The sequence below is a fragment of the Schistocerca cancellata genome, chromosome 8, assembly GCF_023864275.1.
Source record: "Schistocerca cancellata isolate TAMUIC-IGC-003103 chromosome 8, iqSchCanc2.1, whole genome shotgun sequence".
In the NCBI taxonomy this organism is placed as follows: Eukaryota; Metazoa; Arthropoda; class Insecta; order Orthoptera; family Acrididae; genus Schistocerca; species Schistocerca cancellata.
This window is the reverse complement of record NC_064633.1, coordinates 554,417,026-554,439,041: the sequence shown is the minus strand read 5'-3', so window position 1 is coordinate 554,439,041 and position 22,016 is coordinate 554,417,026. Positions and strand designations below refer to the sequence as shown.

Here is a 22,016-nt window from a genome sequence, read left to right as displayed (position 1 = left end):
ACTATTACTGGCTACACGAGCTGCCGTGTTATCAATCGATGAGCAGACATAGTTGGCATTTGGTTGCAGATTATGGGCGAATCAGGCAGATTCTAAAAGTAAACAGAATGATAGCAAGTAAACGCGGCAAAGTATTATTAAAAATACATTTAAATTAATTAATTGAATAAAAATAATCAAGTTCTTTCGATTAAATTTAGAAATTAAAAAAATTCGGTGCATTTGACGAGATCTGAACATACGATGTCCTATACATCGGGTTTATGTGCAAACCACTGCGCTTCGCTTCTACATTGCTTAAGGATGTTATATTTACGACACTGCTGATCCAGTCGCAATGATAAATTGCGGGCTTCTAAAATAGGGCTTGACGCAATGTCATGCGAAGTATTCGTAAGCCAGTCTCTGTGATTATTACGTTTCTTTTTTTGACGTAGTTATAATGTGTGATGAATTACAAAATGGAAGAGTCGTGCCCAAGATTCGGGATCCAAACACATAAAGATAGAAAGCCGGACAAGGAACCGGAAGTGAAATGCCCAAGGTGAAATGCGGCGAAGGTTTCGGGCGTGACGTAGTGCGCTTTGGTTAGAGGAATCCAGATGCAACGCCTTAAGTGTCAAGTGTCAACTAATTTTTAATCAGACTATAGTCTGTGTGAACTATTGTTTTAAAGAAATTGATAAGTAAATTACTTACTAATACAAAACACTTTTTATGATTTTATCTCGACGATTTCATGAAAAAACTAAGGCGCGGACCCGAACTGCGAACACAGATTTTTTGTTTTGTTTTTTTGTTTTAGACTTTGGATTATTTCTTCTCCTGCCGGAATTTCTGCATTATTTCGCTTCTTCTTTCTTTCGAGATGATATTGGTCCTTGTACTTTGCCTTTCCTGGAGCCCCTTGATTTTTCAGCCTTCATTCGAAATGTCTTTTTATCCCAGATCTCTGTGCGATTGATCCCAGCTTCCTCCATATCCATTCTTCTTCTCTCAACCTATCTTGTGATTATCTTTAGTTTGAAGATGTAGTTGAAGATTTTGTTTGACAAACTGCATGCGCTTATTTTGAGGAAGTGTCCATAAAAATTCAGCCTCCTTTCCCGTACCGTGTCTGTGATCTTCTCCAACTGTTTATACAGATCTTAATTTTTCCTCTTGTTCCTTGTGCCATCGTTTCTTGTTTGCTGTCCGAGCATCTTCCTTAAAATTTTTCTTTCCTTGTTCTCTAATTCCTCCAGTTCTTTTTTCTCATTTAGCATCAGGCACTCTGAACTGTAAACGGTTTGTGGCTTAACAACTGTGGTGTAATCCCTTAATCTCTGCATTGTGGGAGATTGTTTTCTTGTTGTATTGTCTGTTCTGTACTAACCTAAATTCTCATTCTATATTTCTGGCTCGTGTTTTGTTCGTCCTATTATCAAGCTCATTCAGTTGGATCAGTTCATCAAGATGCTTCAATTTATGTAATTCTGCGTGTTATAGCAGTAGTGGCCAACATAAGATCCTGAGGAGAATCGCAGCAGAGGGGTCGAAACGTCGATCATTTTAGTAGGAATATGACGCAGCCAAATAATCCAGAACATTTTTTAATGCTTCAATTTACGTGTCTTTTTGAATTTTCGAAAGCTTGTTTATGAGTTCCTCCATCATGTTTTTATTCAATGCATTCTTTTTTTTGTCGTAGGAGATTACGAGACCTGTTTTTTTTGCACTATATCGTCTACTGTTTCGAGCGTTATTGGAACTGTTTCTCGATCTGTAAGTTACAACATCAAATCATCTGCAAACGCTAGGCATTACATCCGCAAACCTTGTTTCATTGGTCCTAAAGAGATTTCTTCTGTTCCTTTTTCTCATCCGGAGGCATCATCAGATGTTTTAAGGAGTTAGTCACTAGGCCGAAATGTTTATACAGTGCGGGCAGTGTCAACAGACAGCTGACTGCAATTCCCGAGACGCACAGATGTGTGTATCGTTAAACACTAAGGCCTACAACTGATTTAACTTCAATCCTTCTTCTTCCTTGTTAAAGCTTTTTTGTGGCTTTGAATTTCAATGGCCTACCGTACATCCTTACATGGTAACACACGATCCGCTCACAATGTTACCAGTGCCTGCGTTCGGCAGGTTCGAATCCTGCCTCGGGCATGGATGTGTGTGATGTCCTTAGGATAGTTAGGTTTAAGTAGTTCTAAATTATAGGGGACTGATGACCTCCGATGTTAAGTCCCATAGTGCTCAGAGCCATTTGAACCATTGTTTTGCTTTCGGCATCAAGACACAGTAACTCACACGCGGCAGGTGGCAGCACTAGCAGTCGTGGCTATAGAAAGAGTGCCTGAGGGACACAGAAAACGTTACCGTCGCCGTAATGCGGAAACGGAGCGATTTATCTGACGTCCGAAAGGACATGATCATTGACTTTCGAGCCAAGGGCGCAAGCATTTTTGAAACGGCTACGTTTATCAACTGTTCACTTGCCACCATGGTTAAAGTGCCGTACACAGCAAAATGACGCTATCCAAAACCGGCGCCGAGGCAACTGTCGCGCACCAACGGGCCATAGATGACAGGGATGAACGACAGTGCACGGTCGAATAGACGTGCAGCTGTTGAGCAACAGACTGCCCTGATGATCCAAGTGGTCACCTACAGTGTCTCCTCGATGACTGTTCAGCGGGTTTCGCATCAGACACCTGGTTCATGAACCCATGATGACTGATGTTCGTCGGCGACGAAGGCTGAAATTTGCACGCCAATAAAGCAACTATGCGTTCACTGAGTGGTTACAGGTGGCCTTTCCAGATACAGATGTCCGTTGGTGTGAACAGTCTTGCAACAATAGTCGGAAGGTTCAAATGGTTCAAATAGCTCTGAGCACTATGCGACTCAACGTCTGAGGTCATCAGTCGCCTAGAACTTAGAACTAATTAAACCTAACTAACCTAAGGACATCACAAACATCCATGCCCGAGGCAGGATTCGAACCTGCGACCGTAGCGGTCGCCCGGTTCCAGACTGTAGCGCCTAGAACCGCTCGGCCACTCCGGCCGGCAATAGTCGGAAGGACCCAGGCCGGAGGGATATCCCTGGATGATTTCGTCATTCTGGAGGATACAATGAATCAACACAAGTATGCATCCATCCTTGGGGAGCGTGTCCACCCCTACAGCCCGCATCTCGTGGTCGTGCGGTAGCGTTCTCGCTTCCCACGCCCGGGTTCCCGGGTTCGATTCCCGGCGGGGTCAGGGATTTTCTCTGCCTGGTGATGGCTGGGTGTTGTGTGCTGTCCTTAGGTTAGTTAGGTTTAAGTAGTTCTAAGTTCTAGGGGACTGATGACCATAGCTGTTAAGTCCCATAGTGCTCAGAGCCATTGTTGAGAACACTACTTTCAATGATTATACAAAGTACAGTCACCGACAATGCGACAATCTTCCAAAGAAGAAGGACCACTCGCCTTCACCCACAAATGAACGCTACAATCGGAATTTATCTTACAACGTCTACGACAAGAGAAAGACAAACTCCCGTGCGGAAAAAGGTAGGAACGCTCACTAGCAATGATAATCTCAGAAACAGGTATAGTACGGTAAGCTAAGATTTCCCTAGTTTCAAAGGATTCCAAACCTGCTCTGCCTGCATTGTTACAAGCAACGAAAGCTACAGTTAGCCATCCGTTACCCAAACTAAATGAAGAAGAAACTTTCATTAAAGAAAAGTTTAACCTCGCACCACAAAATAAAGTAGGTCCATGAATAAGAACAAACTGAGTAGTTTTACCAACTCCTCTAGTTTCATTCTTTTTACCCTTCCCAGAAGATGTCGAGACACCAAGAGTTCCGTCCACATTGACAAGTGATTTGTAAATAAGCATTCGCCATTGCAGGTATACAAAGTACACTCACCGACAATGCGACAATCTTCCAAAGAAGAAGGACCACTCGCCTTCACCCACAAATGAACGCTACAATCAGAATTTATCTTACAACTTCTCAGACGCACAGCCGAAGGCCATCCTATGAAATGGCCTCACGGTAAGTGAGGTCTCCTTCTCAGGGTATGCCTTTCGTTGAGCCTCAATAGATGTCGAGCACAGTCTCTGATTGGTTGTTCTGGTTTTGGCGCGCGATTTGAATTGTGTTGGAGCAACACGCTCTCTAGTATTACTAGGAGTGTGTTGCTCGAAAATCAAGATTGCGCAACTGCGGGAGCTGATAAGAGTCCACATCCGCTGCGTGCGCCAGGACTGATGCCATAAATAGCACACTGTTCTGTCTAGCGCATTCACTCGGTTTGAGGGAATAGCCACTGAGGCACTGCTTCTTACAATGATGCGTAAACGTTGCTTTCGTCGCCGTCGGCGAATGCTTATTTACAAATCACTTGTCAATGTGGACGGCACTCTAGGTGTCTCGACATCTTCTGGGAAGCTTGATGGAACCTACCAGCAGAACAGAGCAACGTGACACACAGCTCACAAGTGCACGTGCGTAGTTCGCAGAGCACGAGGATGAGTTTACGTACTCCCCTGTCCACCAAATTCCCCGGATTTAAAGCGAAGCTAGAATCTGTGGAACTATATCAGGCTGTTCGCGCCTAGGTTCTGTGCCGTGTGCTCCTGCGATTTGATTGTTCCGCTGTAGTGTGTTCGATCTCTTTCGATTCGCTTTGCGGTGCGCGGGTTGGTGCGCCCTCTGGGATTCCGTGGGGGAAGCCGAAAGGGAGTCTCGGGCAGAGGGAGAAGAGCAGGCCTGGCCGCAGCGACGCCGGAAGATCGCGGAAGTCGCTTCGGGAAGGGGTGTGAGTGTGGCAGTTGCATTGGGGCCGGCCGAGCAGCGGAACTGGAGGTGCTGCAGACTCGCTGTCGTTCGTTCTGTTTACGAGTTCAACCTTCCTCACGCTGTGGCTACGGGCTGGTGTTATTCTGGCCATTACCTTATTAGCGGCATTTGGTTAATATTAGGTGAGCTGTTAGTTTGGTGCCGGCCAGAGTGGCCGAGTGGTTCTAGGCGCTACGGTCTGGAATCGCGCCCGCATCTCGTGGTCGTGCGGTAGCGTTCTCGCTTCCCACACCCGGGTTCCCGGAATCGATTTCCGGCGGGGTCAGGGATTTTCTCTGCCTCGTGATGGCTGGGTGTTGTGTGCTGTCCTTAGGTTAGTTAGGTTTAAGTAGTTCTAAGTTCTCGGGGACTGATGACCATAGCTGTTAAGTCCCATAGTTCTCAGAGCCATTTGAACCATTTGAACCGCGCGACCGCTACGGTCGCAGGTTCGAATCCGGCCTCGGGCATGGGTGTGTGTGATGTCCTTAGGTTAGTTAGGTTTACGTAGTTCTAAGTTCTAGGGGACTGATGACCTCAGAAGTTAAATCCCATAGTGCTCAGAGCCATTTTTTTTTTGTTAGATTGGTGCATCTTCATCTGGTGGAGTTACAGCGAGACATCTTTCTGTCGTATTCTGTCTTGCGCTGCTGAGTAGTGAGTGTTCCCTCGTCGCGTGTCGCAATACTGACTTTTGCCCTGGTTGATTTACGTATGAACTGGAGTGCCTATGTGAGCGTGTTTGCTTAAATTGTTGATGAAGTTGTAAGTAGACTGTATAGGTTTTTTTAACAAATATGTATTGGCCACTGCCCAAAACAATTTGTAAAATTTTTTGTGGGGAGCATGGGGGCTATGTAAGTAGACTGTATAGGTTTTTTTATTGGTAACGCCACATAGCGCTCTGTATGAAAATCACTGTCTGTGCTGTGTGCAGTCTGTGGCTAGTTTGCATTGTTGTCTGCCATTGTAGTGTTGGGCAGCTGGATGTTAACAGCGCGTAGCGTTGCGAAGTTGGAGGTGAGCCGCCAGCAGTGGTGTATGTGAGGAGAGAGATGGCGGAGTTTTGAAATTTGCAATACTGGATATCATGAACTGCTATATACATTACGACTTTTGAACACTATTGAGGTAAATACATTGTTTGTTCTCTATTAAAGTCTTTCATTTGCTAACTATGCCTATCAGTAGTTAGTGCCTTCCGTAGTTTGAATCTGTTATTTAGCTGGCAGTAGTGGCGCTCGCTGTATTGCTGTAGCTTGAGTAACGAAGATTTTTGTGAGGTAAGTGATTTGTGAAAGGGATAGGTTAATGTTAGTCAGGGCCATTCTTTTGTAGGGATTTTTGAAAGTCAGATCGCGTTGCGCTAAAAATATTGTGTGTCACTTTAGTGAATGTTTGAGTACGTTCAGTTTTGCTCAGCTGTTTGAAAAGCATATAATGTAAGAGGTTTATCAGCACAGTAATTCTAAAATTGTTCTAAGGGGAAGTTTCAAAGTGTTTCACAATACCCTTACTTGAGTGTATTTAAATTGCATTTCAGTTTGTTACTGAACTTATGTCAGTTAAGGGATGCCCAAATTGTCACGCTAGTCAAGTAAAGTTTAAGTCTACTGTGACACCACTGTTTACCTGTTGGATTAAAATTAATTCAATCTCAACCACAGCTAGGAATATTTCAAGGCTAATTGTAAGGGTCGGGTGTGTTTTTTTTGTCCTTTTCTCTTACTCACAACTGTTGAGTGTTAAACTGTTTTGGAAACCCCTTTGACGTCATTTCACGGTGTGGTTTTAGAAAGAGTTCTGTGGGTACTGTTGTTAACGGCTCCTGTTGCAACGGGGTTTCCGGTCCACACATCTATCGCACGTCACGGGTTTAGTGTCAGCCGCCAACAGTGCGGTAACTTGTTTCAATCCTTTTCGAATCACCGTCTGGCCTACGACTATAGATGGATTTCTGCGGTAAAATTCAAATGGAGGCACTGTCTTGTTAACTTGCCTGAAATGAATGTGCTTGCCTTGTAAAACAGTTCATTGCTGATTCTGAGTATTTTAAGCAGTGGTGCCGGCCGCGGTGCCCAAGCGGTTATAGGCGCTTCAGTCCGGAACCGCGCGACTGCTGCGGTCGCAGGTTCGAATCCTGCCTCGGGCATGGATGTGTGTGATGTCCTTAGGTTAGTTAGGTTTAAGTAGTTCTAAGTTCTAGGGGATTGATGGCCTCAGAAGTTAAGTCCCATAGTGCTCAGAGCCATTTGAACCATGAGCAGCGGTAGGGTACTCTTTATTCTGGACCAGACTGTACTTGGCATTAATTGCATTGTCTTGGTAAATCGGTGTGCTACGTAAGATTATAAGGCAAGCGCCATTGTGGGTAATATTTACCATTTAACTATATGAATTGGTTCTGTGAATCTTTATGGCACACAAGGTCACGTAAGACAGTGCTGTAGTGGGCAGATATTGTTATACGTCTGTGATATTGTTTCCTGTAAGCCATTGTGCCCATTAGGTTATGTAAGGCTTAAATACAGTGACCAGTTTGGTAATTCTCTGTGTTTCGTAATAACATTTTACAAGCAATTAAATTTTGTGAAAGGTTTAAATCTCATATTTGCAGATTGTTTGATATTAGATAACATGTTGATGATTCATGTTAAATCAGCTGATGTACATTTAAATTGAACATGTTATATGTCAATATGTTGTTACCAGTATCTTGCATGAATTTTCTTGCGTAATAAATTAAATTTTATATTCTATCCTCAATTTGTTGCTCAGCCTTCCACTCCAGCAGCTCTCAACCATATCAGGTTCCCCAACTGAGAAACCTAGCACGGCTAAGGCACTGCAGTCGGCATGGCTCCACATCGCCGTCGGTCTCTTCGAGAGCTTCACTGATTCTTTTTCTGCACGTCTCGCACCGATGCTGCAAAAGGTTACTATCGGGCTTTTGACAGGTGGTCACATTACTGTGGCTGGACAGAATAAATAGACCTGGACAAAACTACAGCATCAAGAAACGAATATGGCTGTTCCCTGATCCCAGTGCATGACTGCTTCTTCCAAATTATTCGGATTGTCCAAACTACAAACTACACTAGTCAACATTGAAATTCTTACCGACTTAAAAATTCCTATTTCTGATTCATTTCGTCACTAGGAAAACGAAAATGACATTTAAAACTTTGTTAGCTCTTGGTTCTCAGATATAGCTCATTTAATCATTTAAGGATAGTTTCTACGAAATTTGACGCCTTAAGATCGTGTTGACGCGTTTGAGCATAGCAATTATGAGTGATGAGAAATTTGTATAACTAATAGGAAAATGTAGAATCTGCAGGTAAAGTTATCGCAACTGACTGCAGGACACGACTGCTAATGTATTTTGACATTCGCTCTGTAAAGTTTGTTTCGGGTATTAAATTACATTGAGTTTTTATTACTTTGTGTGTAAATGAAAGATACAGTTTATTCCGAAAAAATAGTTTCTTTAAATTTCAGGTTACATAGAATCGAGGATGCCATGTAACTGCCAAAACTCTCCTGACAGTTTTTGTCAAGTGTGTGATAAGGTGACTTTTCTCTCCAGAAACGTCGAATTACTCCAATAACAGAGACAGCATATCACCACTATTTTTGAAGGAGGGGGTGGGGGGCAAGTTTAGCGTTTAACGTCTCGCCAACAACGAGGTCATTAGAGACGAAGCATAAGGGCTGATTAGGAAGGATGGAGAAGAAAAGCAGCGCTGACCTTTCGAAAGAACCGTCCCGGCATTTTGCCTTAAGCGTTTCACGGAAATCCGGAACGCCTATATCAGACCACTATTTTGGGATGCAATTCTGTGACTCTATGTACTGTTTCCATCATGTTTAATTACTCCCGGAGAAAAAAATACCCCCAGATCCTCCTGGATCTGTCGCCGATAGAACATGTGTGCGACCAGGTACGACATTAACTTCGTCCCAGTGCCAGTATCTAGCATAACAGAGGAGAAAACGACTTTATGACACCACCTCCCAGTCGAATCAATCAAACTATCCAGGCCACAGGGCGTGTAACGTCATGGAAGTGGGCTACTACTGCCAAGTTTTGTGCAGTTTCGACTCGATTTTATAATCATTGAAATAACACCTCATATCCTCTCAAACGGTGAAGTTCCTTTTAATTTCATTCTCCTCTCCTGGCTGTTGTGCTGTTTTTGTCAGGCAGTTTAGGTAACTACAATATTCAAGCTAGTGCTTTTCGTACGAAGCTGTGGCGGGTCGTTAGTAAGTACATACAGGGTTATTAAAAATGATTGAAGCGATTTCACAGCTCTACAATAACTTTATTATTTGAGATATTTTCACAATGCTTTGCACACACATACAAAAACTCAAAAAGTTTTTTTAGGCATTCACAAATGTTCGCTATGTGCCCCTTTAGTGATTCGGCAGACATCAAGCCGATAATCAAGTTCCTCCCACACTCGGCGCAGCATGTCCCCATCAATGAGTTCGAAAGCATCGTTGATGCGAGCTCGCCGTTCTGGCACGTTTCTTGGTAGAGGAGGTTTAAACACTGAATCTTTCACATAACCCCACAGAAAGAAATCGCATGGGGTTATGTCGGGAGAGCGTGGAGGCATGACATTAATTGCTGATCATGATCTCCACCACGACCGATCCATCGGTTTTCCAATCTCCTGTTTAAGAAATTCCGAACATCATGATGGAAGTGCGGTGGAGCACCATCCTGTTGAAAGATGGAAGTCGGCGCTGTCGGTCTCCAGTTGTGGCATGAGCCAATTTTCCAGCATGTCCAGATACACGTGTCCTGTAACGTTTTTTTCGCAGAAGAAAAAGGGGCCGTAAACTTTAAACCGTGAGATTACACAAAACACGTTAACTTTTGGTTAATTGCGAATTTGCTGCACGAATGCGTGAGGATTCTCTACCGCCCAGATTTGCACATTGTGTCTGTTCACTCCACCATTAAGAAAAAAATGTTGCATCATCACTGAAAACAAGTTTCGCACTGAACGCATCCTCTTCCATGAGCTGTTGCAACCGCGCCGAAAATTCAAAGCGTTTGACTTTGTCATCGGGTGTCAGGTCTTGTAGCAATTGTAAACGGTAAGGCTTCTGCTTTAGCCTTTTCCGTAAGATTTTCCAAACCGTCGGCTGTGGTACGTTTAGCTCCCTGCTTGCTTTATTCGTCGACTTCCGCGGGCTACGCGTGAAACTTGCCCGCACGCGTTCAACCGTTTCTTCGCTCACTGCAGGCCGACTCGTTGATTTCCCCTTACAGAGGCATCCAGAAGCTTTAAACTGCGCATACCATCGGCGAATGGAGTTAGCACAGTTGGTGGATCTTTGTTGAACTTTATCCTGAAGTGTCGTTGCACTGTTATATGACTGATGTGAGTGCATTTCAAGCACGTCATACGCTTTCTCGGCTCCTGTCGCCATTTTGTCTCACTGCGCTCTCGAGCACTCTGGCGGCAGAAACCTGAAGTGCGGCTTCAGCTGAACAAAACTTTATGAGTTTTTCTACGTATCTGCAGTGTGTCGTGACCATATGTCAATGAATGGAGCTACAGTGAATTTATGAAATCGCTTCAATCATTTGTAATAGCCCTGTATTTTCATCTGCTTCAAACCAGAACCCAGATACTTTTAGCTCAATGACGAATAACGCTCCACTCGATCGCTCTTGAAAAGTGGTCGCCCGCTGGGATTCGATCACTAGGTTTATATAAGAGGCGATCAAATAGTTTCCGATTGGGGCCGTTTCTGCAGCTTATATGCAATGTAGCGCGACTCAGAAGCCGATAAATACGGGGGGGGGGGGGGGGGGGTTTCGCAGATTCCCGTTACAAATTTGTAGGAATGAGTTAATAATATTATGAATAGGAACCCATGTCCACTTTTTGCGGGGTCGTATGCAATGTTTAATTTACGAGACTTCCGTAGCGACAGAAGAAGATCTGCTGGCACGAATTTTGACGGCTGCACTAGAAACTGAAGAGACACCAGGTGGAATGGAAAATTTGTACTAGAACATGCTTCGTAGGTACAATGTCCGTAACAGCGCTGGTGGTTGCCATATTGAGCCGGTCTTGTAATGCATCTGTATTGTTCTGCACGTACAGTGTGGTCAGTTCTTTATTGTTTTGCAATAATGTAAACACTTAATGTTTAAGTGTTAATACAAACAAATGTGCTTGACTGATAAACGGATGTTTCGCTATGTTTCCTTTGGAATTGTTACCTGATAATTTTACTGTGTCAAGACAATTTCTCAGGCATAAGTCGATGAGTGAAGCATCGGAACTGAAACCGCCATAGGACGGAAACGGTATGTTTCCGGACATGAGTTCCTGTTCAAAATATTATTTACTCACTTCCCTCTACAAGTCCTAGAAGTATATAACGGAAATTTCCGAAGGATCAACGTGCTGCTACTCTTTTCTTTGCTCCCGAAGGACAAGCACTGTACACATCCAAGGGGGGGGGGAGGGGGGGAAGGAATGAAGGATGTGTATGGGGCAACATGTCTATTAAAAACCACCGTTGTGGAATGGTGCGCCTCGTTCCATGGTGGTTGAAATTCGACACAAGACGGCAGTCGAGCTGGGAGCCCAGCATCATCAACTGCACAAACTCAAATGGGAGACACTCTAAGATCCGGTCTATAGTCTGATCTCTCATCATGCGAACACCACGTCTTCGGTCCCTTAAAAAAGGTCTTGTAGGGCCGACGATACCTGCCGGACGAAGATGTCCAGCAGGCAGTCACAAACTTCTTCACGCAGCAGGGCAAATGGCATATTGGTGGGATGATTGCCTCAACGCTCACTGCGATTTTGCTTCATTGGCACGACTGTCTTGAAATGGACCTGCTTGAGTAAGGGTAATCAATAATTTTCTGGATGACGGATGTTCGACTTAGAAATTTAAACAAGCAAATAATAACGTATCTCATTATCATCAAATGAATCTACGACGATAAGAACCTTTAACATCACAGCGCGTCAGCAATCGTTGGTTAATATATTAAAAAACTAGAAACCCTCCTCGATTGCGAAAAAAGCATCTAGTGTTAACCTAGGTTTCGGCGTAGATAACTACACCTTCTTCAGAACAATAAAACCCACAAGTGCCTAAGAAGACCTTTGTCAATGATTAAAAGAACACCATAGCTATACATTTATAAACGAAAAAAAGGGGATCACAAACAGTACATATGCACAAAGTCTAAACCACTACTTAACTTAATTGTGTAACCTCCACCACACACCGGCCTATGTTCGATGGGCCATGACCCGCCATAAACTCAATCTACGACGGTTGGAACTTTAATAGTGGCAACTATTTATTTACAGCTCTTACACAATAGATACGTGTTTCAAAGTCTTACTGACCTTCAAAGTAGTCACCGGCATTGTGTATAACCCGTTACCAGCTGATCGTAGGTTGTGTTCCAAAAATGAACAGCATAGAGACAGAAGTGATGACACTTTTTGCAGGACCTGACCATCATTCTGCAGGACAATTCTCAAGCACGTCCAGTGCAAGCTGTTACTGATTTGTTTGGCTGATGGGGCTACTAAGTGCTATACCACCTACTGCACTCCCCTCACATAAGCCCTCGTAAGTTCAATTCGATTTCTAAACTGAAGGAAACACTTCACCGCATTCGCTTCAGAGCTGCTACAAATTCGTCGGGCAATAGACAGCGCCGCTCGAACTGTCAACACAACTGGCACTGCTAACAGTATCCTACTACTTCCACATCGCTAGCAATGCTGGTGAGTACTTTTAAGGTCACTAAAACTTTCAAACACGTGTCTATTTTGTACTAGCTGTAAATAAATACGAGTAGTTGCCACTATTAAAGTTCCAACCCTCATATTTTGGTAATCGGCCTATCCATTCATCATTTTTCTACCCAATCTTCGATGATTTTCCAGTGTCCTGCTCTTTCTCGTTGAAAATCTTTACAGTAGTTTATATTTTGGTCCTAAACTGCAGCAGTTCTCCCAATAACCTTGACAATGGAGATATGAAGGTTAAGATTAAATTTCTCTTTCTCGAAACAGACCACAAGTGATCTCGTGAGATAATCCCATGCTCAAGAGAATGACGTCGAATGGTTCTGCTCATAACATTTGACGAATTTTCTTGTGATACTGTTCAGCATCACACAAAAAATAACATTAATAACTGCGGCAGCCACAAGAAACAGTAGGATGTTGCCGTGACTACAGTTCTCAAGGGACTGGAAGAATGTCTGCCATGTCTCCAGTCTGAGCCTCCCTTCACCACCTCCTCCGTAGCTACGACTCCTAAGGTAATTCTTAACAGAGTATCGATGCTGTCGTCACCCTAAAATATGCAGCTCTGGTGGGCGAAATTTCACTGTGCTGTCGCTGCCAAATACGTCACTGAACTGCTGTTTTGCTCTTACAACGATTTTGCGTTGAAGGAAGGAGACACAATATTCTTAGTAGGCCACAACCAATACGAAAGCCATTGTCATTAAGATCGGGGACACGCATCTCTCCTTGCAAATAGGTGAAGTTGTCTGGATTACTTATGCAAGTGACAAATATAATTACGAGGGCAGTTCAATAAGTAATGCAACACATTTTTTTTCTCGGCCAATTTTGGTTGAAAAAACCGGAAATTTGTTGTGGAATATTTTCAAACATTCCTGCTTCGTCTCGTATAGTTTCATTGACTTCCGACAGGTGGCAGCGCTGTACGGAGCTGTTAAAATGGCGTCTGTAACGGATGTGCGTTGCAAACAACGGGCAGTGATCGAGTTTCTTTTGGCGGAAAACCAGGGCATCTCAGATATTCATAGGCGCTTGCATAATGTCTACGGTGATCTGGCAGTGGACAAAAGCACGGTGAGTCGTTGGGCAAAGCGTGTGTCATCATCGCCGCAAGGTCAAGCAAGACTGTCTGATCTCCCGCGTGCGGGCCGGCCGTGCACAGCTGTGACTCCTGCAATGGCGGAGCGTGCGAACACACTCGTTCGAGATGATCGACGGATCACCATCAAACAACTCAGTGCTCAACTTGACATCTCTGTTGGTAGTGCTGTCACAATTGTTCACCAGTTGGGAATTTCAAAGGTTTGTTCCCGCTGGGTCCCTCGTTGTCTAACCGCACACCATAAAGAGCAAAGAAGAACCATCTGTGCGGAATTGCTTGCTCGTCATGTGGCTGAGGGTGACAATTTCTTGTCAAAGATTGTTACAGGCGATGAAACATGGGTTCATCACTTCGAACCTGAAACAAAACGGCAATCAATGGAGTGGCGCCACACCCACTTTCCTACCAAGAAAAAGTTTAAAGCCATACCCTCAGCCGGTAAAGTCACGGTTACAGTTTTCTGGGACGCTGAAGGGGTTATTCTGTTCGATATCCTTCCCCATGGTCAAACGATCAACTCTGAAGTGTATTGTGCTACTCTTCAGAAATTGAAGAAACGACTTCAGCGTGTTCGTAGGCACAAAAATCTGAACGAACTTCTCCTTCTTCATGACAACGCAAGACCTCACACAAGTCTTCGCACCCGAGAGGAGCTCACAAAACTTCAGTGGACTGTTCTTCCTCATGCACCCTACAGCCCCGATCTCGCACCGTCGGATTTCCATATGTTTGGCCCAATGAAGGACGCAATCCGTGGGAGGCACTACGCGGATGATGAAGAAGTTATTGATGCAGTACGACGTTGGCTCCGACATCGACCAGTGGAATGGTACCGTGCAGGCATACAGGCCCTCATTTCAAGGTGGCGTAAGGCCGTATCATTGAATGGAGATTACGTTGAAAAATAGTGTTGTGTAGCTAAAAGATTGGGGAATAACCTGGTGTATTTCAATGCTGAATAAAACAACCCCTGTTTCAGAAAAAAAATGTGTTGCATTACTTATTGAACTGCCCTCGTACTTTCGCCGGGAGTGGATTGATTTGAGAGGCAGAGCGACGCCTCCCGGAAGGGCCTGCCTGTTGCCTCTGCACTTCGTCTCCGGGTTGCCACACCTTGTTGCCCTGGGAGAGCAGGGGATTGGCTGCGAGCCGGCAGTGACCTCAGCGCGGCGGCCCTGGATTTGGCAGACTTCCTGCGGCGGCGCGCCCCGCGGCTTAGTGAATGAGTAGCGAGCAGCGGCGGAATGCGAAGCGGGGGCGGATGGCCGCAAGGTCGCCTTCGGTCGCTGCCTCCATCTTTACCGACGCCTGCACCGCGCTGCGCCGCGAGACACGCCAGTGTGTCGGTCAGTCTAACATCTAGGCGTCGGCCGCTGAGGCCGCAGCTTCTACGGTCTCTAATCCTTCATCAGGGCTCTGTCACGGCTTCCGGACATCTGTTAGTGGACATTAATATGGCTGTGTGTACACTTTGCCGTTACGGTGGCTTGAACTCTGCTAGAGATGTTTTCGGTGAGGTGTCTGAATGTCTGTGGAGGATTCTTCCTCAGAAGTTGAAACCAGAAAAGGTACTACATCTACATGGATACACTGCAAATCACATTTAAGTGCCTGGCAGAGGCTTCATCGAACCACCTTCACAATTCTCTATTATTCCAATCACGTATAGCGCGCGGAAAGAATGAACACCTATATCTTTCCGTACGAGCTCTGATTTCCCTTGTTTTATATTGGTGATCGTTCCTCCCTACCTAGGTCGGTGTCAACAAAATATTTTCGCATTCGGAGGAGAAACTTAGTAATTGGAATTTCGTGAGAAGATTCCGTCGAACCGAAAAACGCCTTCCATTTAATGATGTCCAGCTAAAATCCTGTATCATTTCTGTGACACTCTCTCCCATATTTCGCGATAATACAAAACGTGCTGCCTTTCTTTGACCTTTTTCGATGTACTCCGTCAGTCCTATCTGGTAAGGATCCCACATCGTGCAGCAGTATTCTAAAAGAGGACGGACAAGCGTAGTGTAGGCAGTCTGCTTAGTAGGTCTGTTAACATTTTCTAAGTGTCCTGCCAATAAAACGCAGCCTTTGGTTAGCCTTCCCCACAACAATTTCTATGTGTTAAGTTCAAAAATGGTTCAAATGGCTCTGAGCACTATGGGACTCAACTTCTGAGGTCATCAGTCCCCTAGAACTTAGAACTAGTTAAACCTAACTAACCTAAGGACATCACACACATCCATGCCCGAGGCAGGATTCGAACCTGCGACCGTAGCGGTCTCGCGGTTCCAGACTGCAGCGCCTAGAACCGCACGGCCACTTCGGCCGGCTATGTGTTAAGTTGTTCGTAATTGTAATACCTAGGTATGTAATTAAATTTACAGTCTTTATATTTGACTGATTTACCGTGTAACCGAAGTTTAACGAGTTCCTTTTAGCACTCATGTGGATCACCTCACAGTTTTCGTTATTTTGGGTCAACTGCCACTTTTCGCACCATTCCGATGTTTCTTCTAAATCGTTTTGCAGTTTGTTTTGATCTTCTGATGACTTTATCAGTCGATAAACGACAGCGTCAACAGCGTCATCTACCAACAACCGAAGACGGCTGCTCAGATTGTCTCCCAAATCGTTTATATACATGAGGAACACCCAAGGACCTATAACACTACACTGGGGAACGCCAGAAATCACTTCTGTTTTACTCCATGACTTTCCGTCGGTTACTACGAACTGTGATCTCTCTGACAGGAAATCACAAATCCAGTCAACTGAGACGATATTCCGTAAGCACGCAATTTCCAGAAATACGGAATCGATCTGAATCCCTTGTCAATAGCACTCAGCACTTCATGTGAATAAAGAGCTAGTTGTGTTTCACAGGAACGATGTTTTCTAAACCCATGTTGACTGTGTCAATGAACCGTTGTCTTCGAGGTAATTCATAATGTTCGAACACAATATGTTCTAAAATCCTGCTGCATATTGACGTTAATGATATGGGTGTGTAATTTAGTGGATTACTCATACTACCTTTCTTGAATATTGGTGTGACCCGTACAACTTTTCAGTCTTTGGGTACGGATCTTCCGTCGAGCGAACGGTTGTATATGATTGTTAAGTGTGGAGCTAATGCATCAGCATACTCCGAAAGGAACCTAATTGGTATACCGTCTGGACCAGAAGACTTGCTTTTATTAAGTGATGTTGGACACTGGTGTTTGGAGCGAAGTTGACGATGTGCCAGCGTGCGTTGTTATGCTGATACAGTCACGATCTCCCTACTGTCCCTCCACCGTACGCAGTACAGAATGCTGTAAAATGTTTCATATCATTCCGCATTTAGCATGTTCTTATGCGCAATAGTCAGACCACACACTAATCACGAAAAATCACCTCCTCCATAATTCATAATTTACTGTTGGCTCTAAGTACGATGGTAGGCTACTCTCTCCAACCATTCTCCAAACCAAAACCTTTCCACCGTATTGCCACAGGGTATGGCATGATTCATCACTCTAAATCACTCGTGTCCAGTTATCCACTTTTGAATGGCGTCGCTCTTTATGTCATTTCAGATATTGTTTTGCACTCACTACGAAAATGTATGGCTTTTAGGAGCTGCTCTACCTTGCTACCCCAGTCCTTTTGCACTCCCAAAGCCTAGTCATTGTACTATCTGGATTTTTGGTAGAACTTTGGAATCCATCTAGTTATTCCTTGCCGACTGTCGTGGCCGAGCGGTTTTAGGTGCTTCAGTCCGGAATCGCGCGACTACTACGGTCGCAGGTTCGAATCCTGCCTCGGGCGTGGATGTGTGTGATATTCTTAGGTTAATTAGGTTTAAGTAGTTCTAAGTTCTCGGGGACTGATGACCTCAGATGTTAAGCGCGATAGTACTCAGAGCCATTTGAACTAACAACTGTAAACAACAGATTCTTTACAACCGCCCTACGCAAAGCTCGATCTATATCTACATCTACATCCATACTCCACAAGCCACCTGACGGTGTGTGGCGGAGGGTACCTTGAGTACCTCTATCGGTTCTCCCTTTTGTTCCAGTCTCGTATTGTTCGTGGAAAGAAAGATTATCGGTATGCCTCTGTGTGGGCTCTAATCTCTCTGATTTTGTCCTCATGATCTTTTCGCGAGATGGAGGGAGCAATACACTGCTTGATTCTGCGGTGAAGGTATGTTCTCGAAACTTCAACAAAAGCCCATACCGAGTTACTGAGCGTCTCTCCTCCAGAGTCTTCCACTGGAGTTTACCTATCATCACCGTAACGATTTCGCGATTACTAAATGATCCTGTAACGAAACGCGCTGCTCTCCGTTGGATCTTCTCTATTTCTTCTATCAACCCTATCGGGTACGGATCCCACACCGGTGAGTAGTATTCAAGCAGTGGGCGAACAAGTGTACTGTAATATACTTCGTTTGTTTTCGGACTGCATTTCCTTAGGATTCTTCCAATGGATCTCAGTCTGGCATCTGCATTAAGGACGATTGATTTTATATGGTTATTCCATTTTCAATCACTCCTAATGCCTACTCCCAGATAATTTATGGAATTAACTGCTTCCAGTTGCTGACCAGCTATATTGTAGCTAAATGATAAGGGAACTATCTTTCTATATATTCGCAGCACATTACACTTGTCTACATTGAGATTCAATTGCCATTCCCTGCACCATGCGTCAATTCGTTGCAGATCCTCCTGCATTTCAGTACAATTTTCCATTGTTACAACCTCTCGATATACTACAGCATCATCCACTAAAAGCCTCAGTGACTTCCGATGTATTCCACAAGGTCATTTATATATATTGTGAATAGCAACGGTCCTACGACATTCCCCTGCGGCACGCCTGAAATCACTCTTACTTCGGAAGACCTCTCTCCATTGAGAATGACATGCTGCGTTCTGTTATCTAGGAACTCTTCAATCCAATCACATAACTGGTCTGATAGTCCATATGCTCTTACTTTGTTCATTAAACGACTGTGGGGAACTGTATCAAACGCCTTGCGGAAGTCAAGAAACACGGCATCTACCTTGGAACACGTGTCTATGACCCTCTGAGTCTCGTGGAGGAATAGCGCGAGCTGGGTTTCACACGATCGTCTTTTTCGAAATACATGCTGATTCCTACATAGTAGGATTCTAATGACCAGAAAAATTATACTGGAACATGATATGTGTTCAAAATTTCTACAACTGATCGACGTTAGAGGTATAAGTCTATAGATCTGCACATCTCTTCGACGTCCCTTCTCGAAAACGGGGATGACCTGTGCCCTTTTCCAATCTTTTGGAACGCTACGCTCTTCTAGAGACCTACGGTACACCGCTGCAAGAAGAGGGGCAAGTTCCTTCGCGTACTCTGTGTAAAATCGAACTGGTATCCCATCAGGTCCAGCGGCCTTTCCTCTTTTGGGCGATTTTAATTGTTTTTCTATCCCTCTGTCATCTATTTCGATATCTACCATTTTGTCATATGTGCGATAATCTAGAGAAGGAACTACAGTGTAGTCTTCCTCTGTGAAACAGCTTTGGAAAAAGACATTTAGTATTTCGGCCGTTAGTCTGTCTTCCTCTTTTTAATTACCATTTTGGTCCCAGAGTGTCTGCACAATTTATTTTGATCCACCTACCGCTTTGACATAAGTCCAAAATTTCTTAGGATATTCTACCAAGTCAGTACATAGTACTGCTTCCTTTGCGGTATCTACCGGGTCTTGGCTTAGTGTGGTTGCTCATTCACGTTTCCATTTCACAGTCAGATCATCAGCAGTCGACTTAGGCTGCTTTAGAAGCATTAAAGTGTCCCTCATGGATTTGCTGGAAAGATGGCATCGCATGACTAGTCTACATTCGAAGTCACTGAGCCCTCATGGCCGATCCATTCTGCTGTTGCTGCTTCTCTGCTGACGTCACAATAATTCGCGCACCCTTTTCTATTGGCGAGTCCGTTTGTCGTGACGTCTGGTGGTCAATTCCGCGTTACATGTAGGTGAGCGGATACTTTTGATCAGATAGCGTACATCAGAAGCAAATATAGGGCTCGGTTCCGCGGGAGGGGGGCGAGAGTGGCAACTGTGTCATGGATATGTATTTGGAATGAAAGAATGCAAAATGTCGCCACTCGTGCAAGGTAGAAAGAATACAGGTGTTGCAATAAAATGCCTAGCATTTGCTGATGATTTTGCCACATTATCCAAAGGCCAGACGGATGGAGCAGTGGAAGTCAATCTTCTGGACGATGCACTCAACACGACAGGCTTAAGAAGTGCTACAGAAACAATAAAATTTAGTGCTTTGTCGATTCTCGGCAGCTGCAAGAATATTTGTTGAAAACTTTAGCAGCCGGTATAATGTATATTTCTAAATTAATGGCTGTAACTGTTAATACATTTGTTCCACTGAGAGACAAAACAGTCAGTGTCATCATGGAAAAATGTTTGCGGTTGCCTACAGAACTATGATTGTACCCGGGCGTGCCTCTCTTGGTCTTGTCAAATGCGCGCCACCAATGTCTTTCTTCAGGGTTCCCAAAATATGTAAATGCCATGGGGAGAGATCGAGAGTGTATGGAATATGTGTAAGTGGTTCACAACGAAACTTCTGCAGCGTAGTCAAAACAACGTTGATAACATGTAGGCGGGCCCACTTAGCACTACTAAGCTCTGTCTCCGCAATATCCTTTCTTTCAGAAGTGCTAGTTCTGCAAGGTTCGCAGCAGAGCTTCTGTGAAGTTTGGAAGGTAGGAGACGAGCTACTGCCAGAAGTAAAGTTGTTAGGACGGGGCGTGAGTCGTGCTTGGGTAGCTCAGTCGGTAGAGCACTTGCCCGCGAAAGGCAAAGGTCCCGATTTCGAGTCTCGGTCCGGCACACAGTTTTAGTCTGCCAGGAAGTTTCATATCAGCGCACACTTCGCTGCAGAGTGAAAATCTCATTCTGGAAACATCCCCCAGGCTGTGGCTAAGCCATGTCTCCGCAATATCCTTTTTTCAGGAGTGCTAGTTCTGCAAGGTTCGCAGGAGAGCTGCTGTAAAGTTTGAAAGGTAGGAGACGAGATACTGCCAGAAGTAAAGTTGTGAGGACGGGGCATGAGGCGTGCTTGGGTAGCTCACTCGGTAGAGCACTTGCCCGCGAAAGGTAAAGGTCCCGAGTTCGAGTCTCGGTGCGGCACACAGTTTTAATCTGCCAGGAAGTTTCATATCAGCGCACACTCCGCTGCAGAGTGAAAATCTCATTCTGGGTTGGGAGGATGTTGACCGTCTTGTCTCACAGTAAGATGAATGTATTAACAAATATGGCGATTACTTCTGAAAGGATAACATATGGTGAATGTAGGGGTTTATAGTCCATAAGAAGGCAGAAAAGAAGAGAGGGACAAATTCTGCTAGAAATTACTATCAATCACGAAAGAGATTAATAAAACGGATATACTATACCTCTGTGGAGACGAAAGCCCAAGCTGGGAACACTCCAATTAAGGACAGTGTGTGAGAGTCTCGGGAATACAGAATTATTAGTAAGAATATGCGAGAATTTGGCACGTATAATGCCTTGAAGGTAACTAATACATTCTATAAGTGATATTCACAAGTGTACCTGGTGTGATAGAGGTTCTAGATTAATCATAGACCATGTGATAGCTAATAGAAAATGATATATTTAGTGCATTCGGCTTTTATAAACCCTGAGCCACGACTAGCCGAATATTCCACACTGCAAACTGTTTATCTGCAGAGCTCGATGAAGGCATCGCGGTTGTTCCTGAGCTCGTGAAACGGCCGAATCTGTAGTTGTTTCAGATCTCTCCCACACAGTGGCCTTCCTGCAGCTTTTATTACAGGAGTACGCCACTACACCCAGCTGGGAGATGGGCAACGGAACACCTGGAATGGGAGCTGAGTGAACGACGCCGAGTTCTCGTCAGTGTAGGAGTTGCCTGACGCCTGATTATCGTCGTAAAAGCATATGGAGGGTGTCAAGTAGCAAAACACATCTCAGGCATGCAGTTCCAAAGGTTTAGCAGCGGGACGACACAGTCATGTTTGGACCATTGGGAGACGACAAACCGAAAATACACTCCTGGAAATTGAAATAAGAACACCGTGAATTCATTGTCCCAGGAAGGGGAAACTTTATTGACACATTCCTGGGGTCAGATACATCACATGATCACACTGACAGAACCACAGGCACATAGACACAGGCAACAGAGCATGCACAATGTCGGCACTAGTACAGTGTAT

General features: G+C 44.5%; 1 protein-coding gene across 1 annotated transcript in view; it reads right to left on the bottom strand.

Annotated features, from left to right (window-relative positions):
• Positions 1 to 22,016, bottom strand: part of LOC126095129 (soluble guanylate cyclase 88E) — a 421,452-nt gene that overhangs the window by 334,868 nt on the left and 64,568 nt on the right. The window lies entirely within an intron of this gene.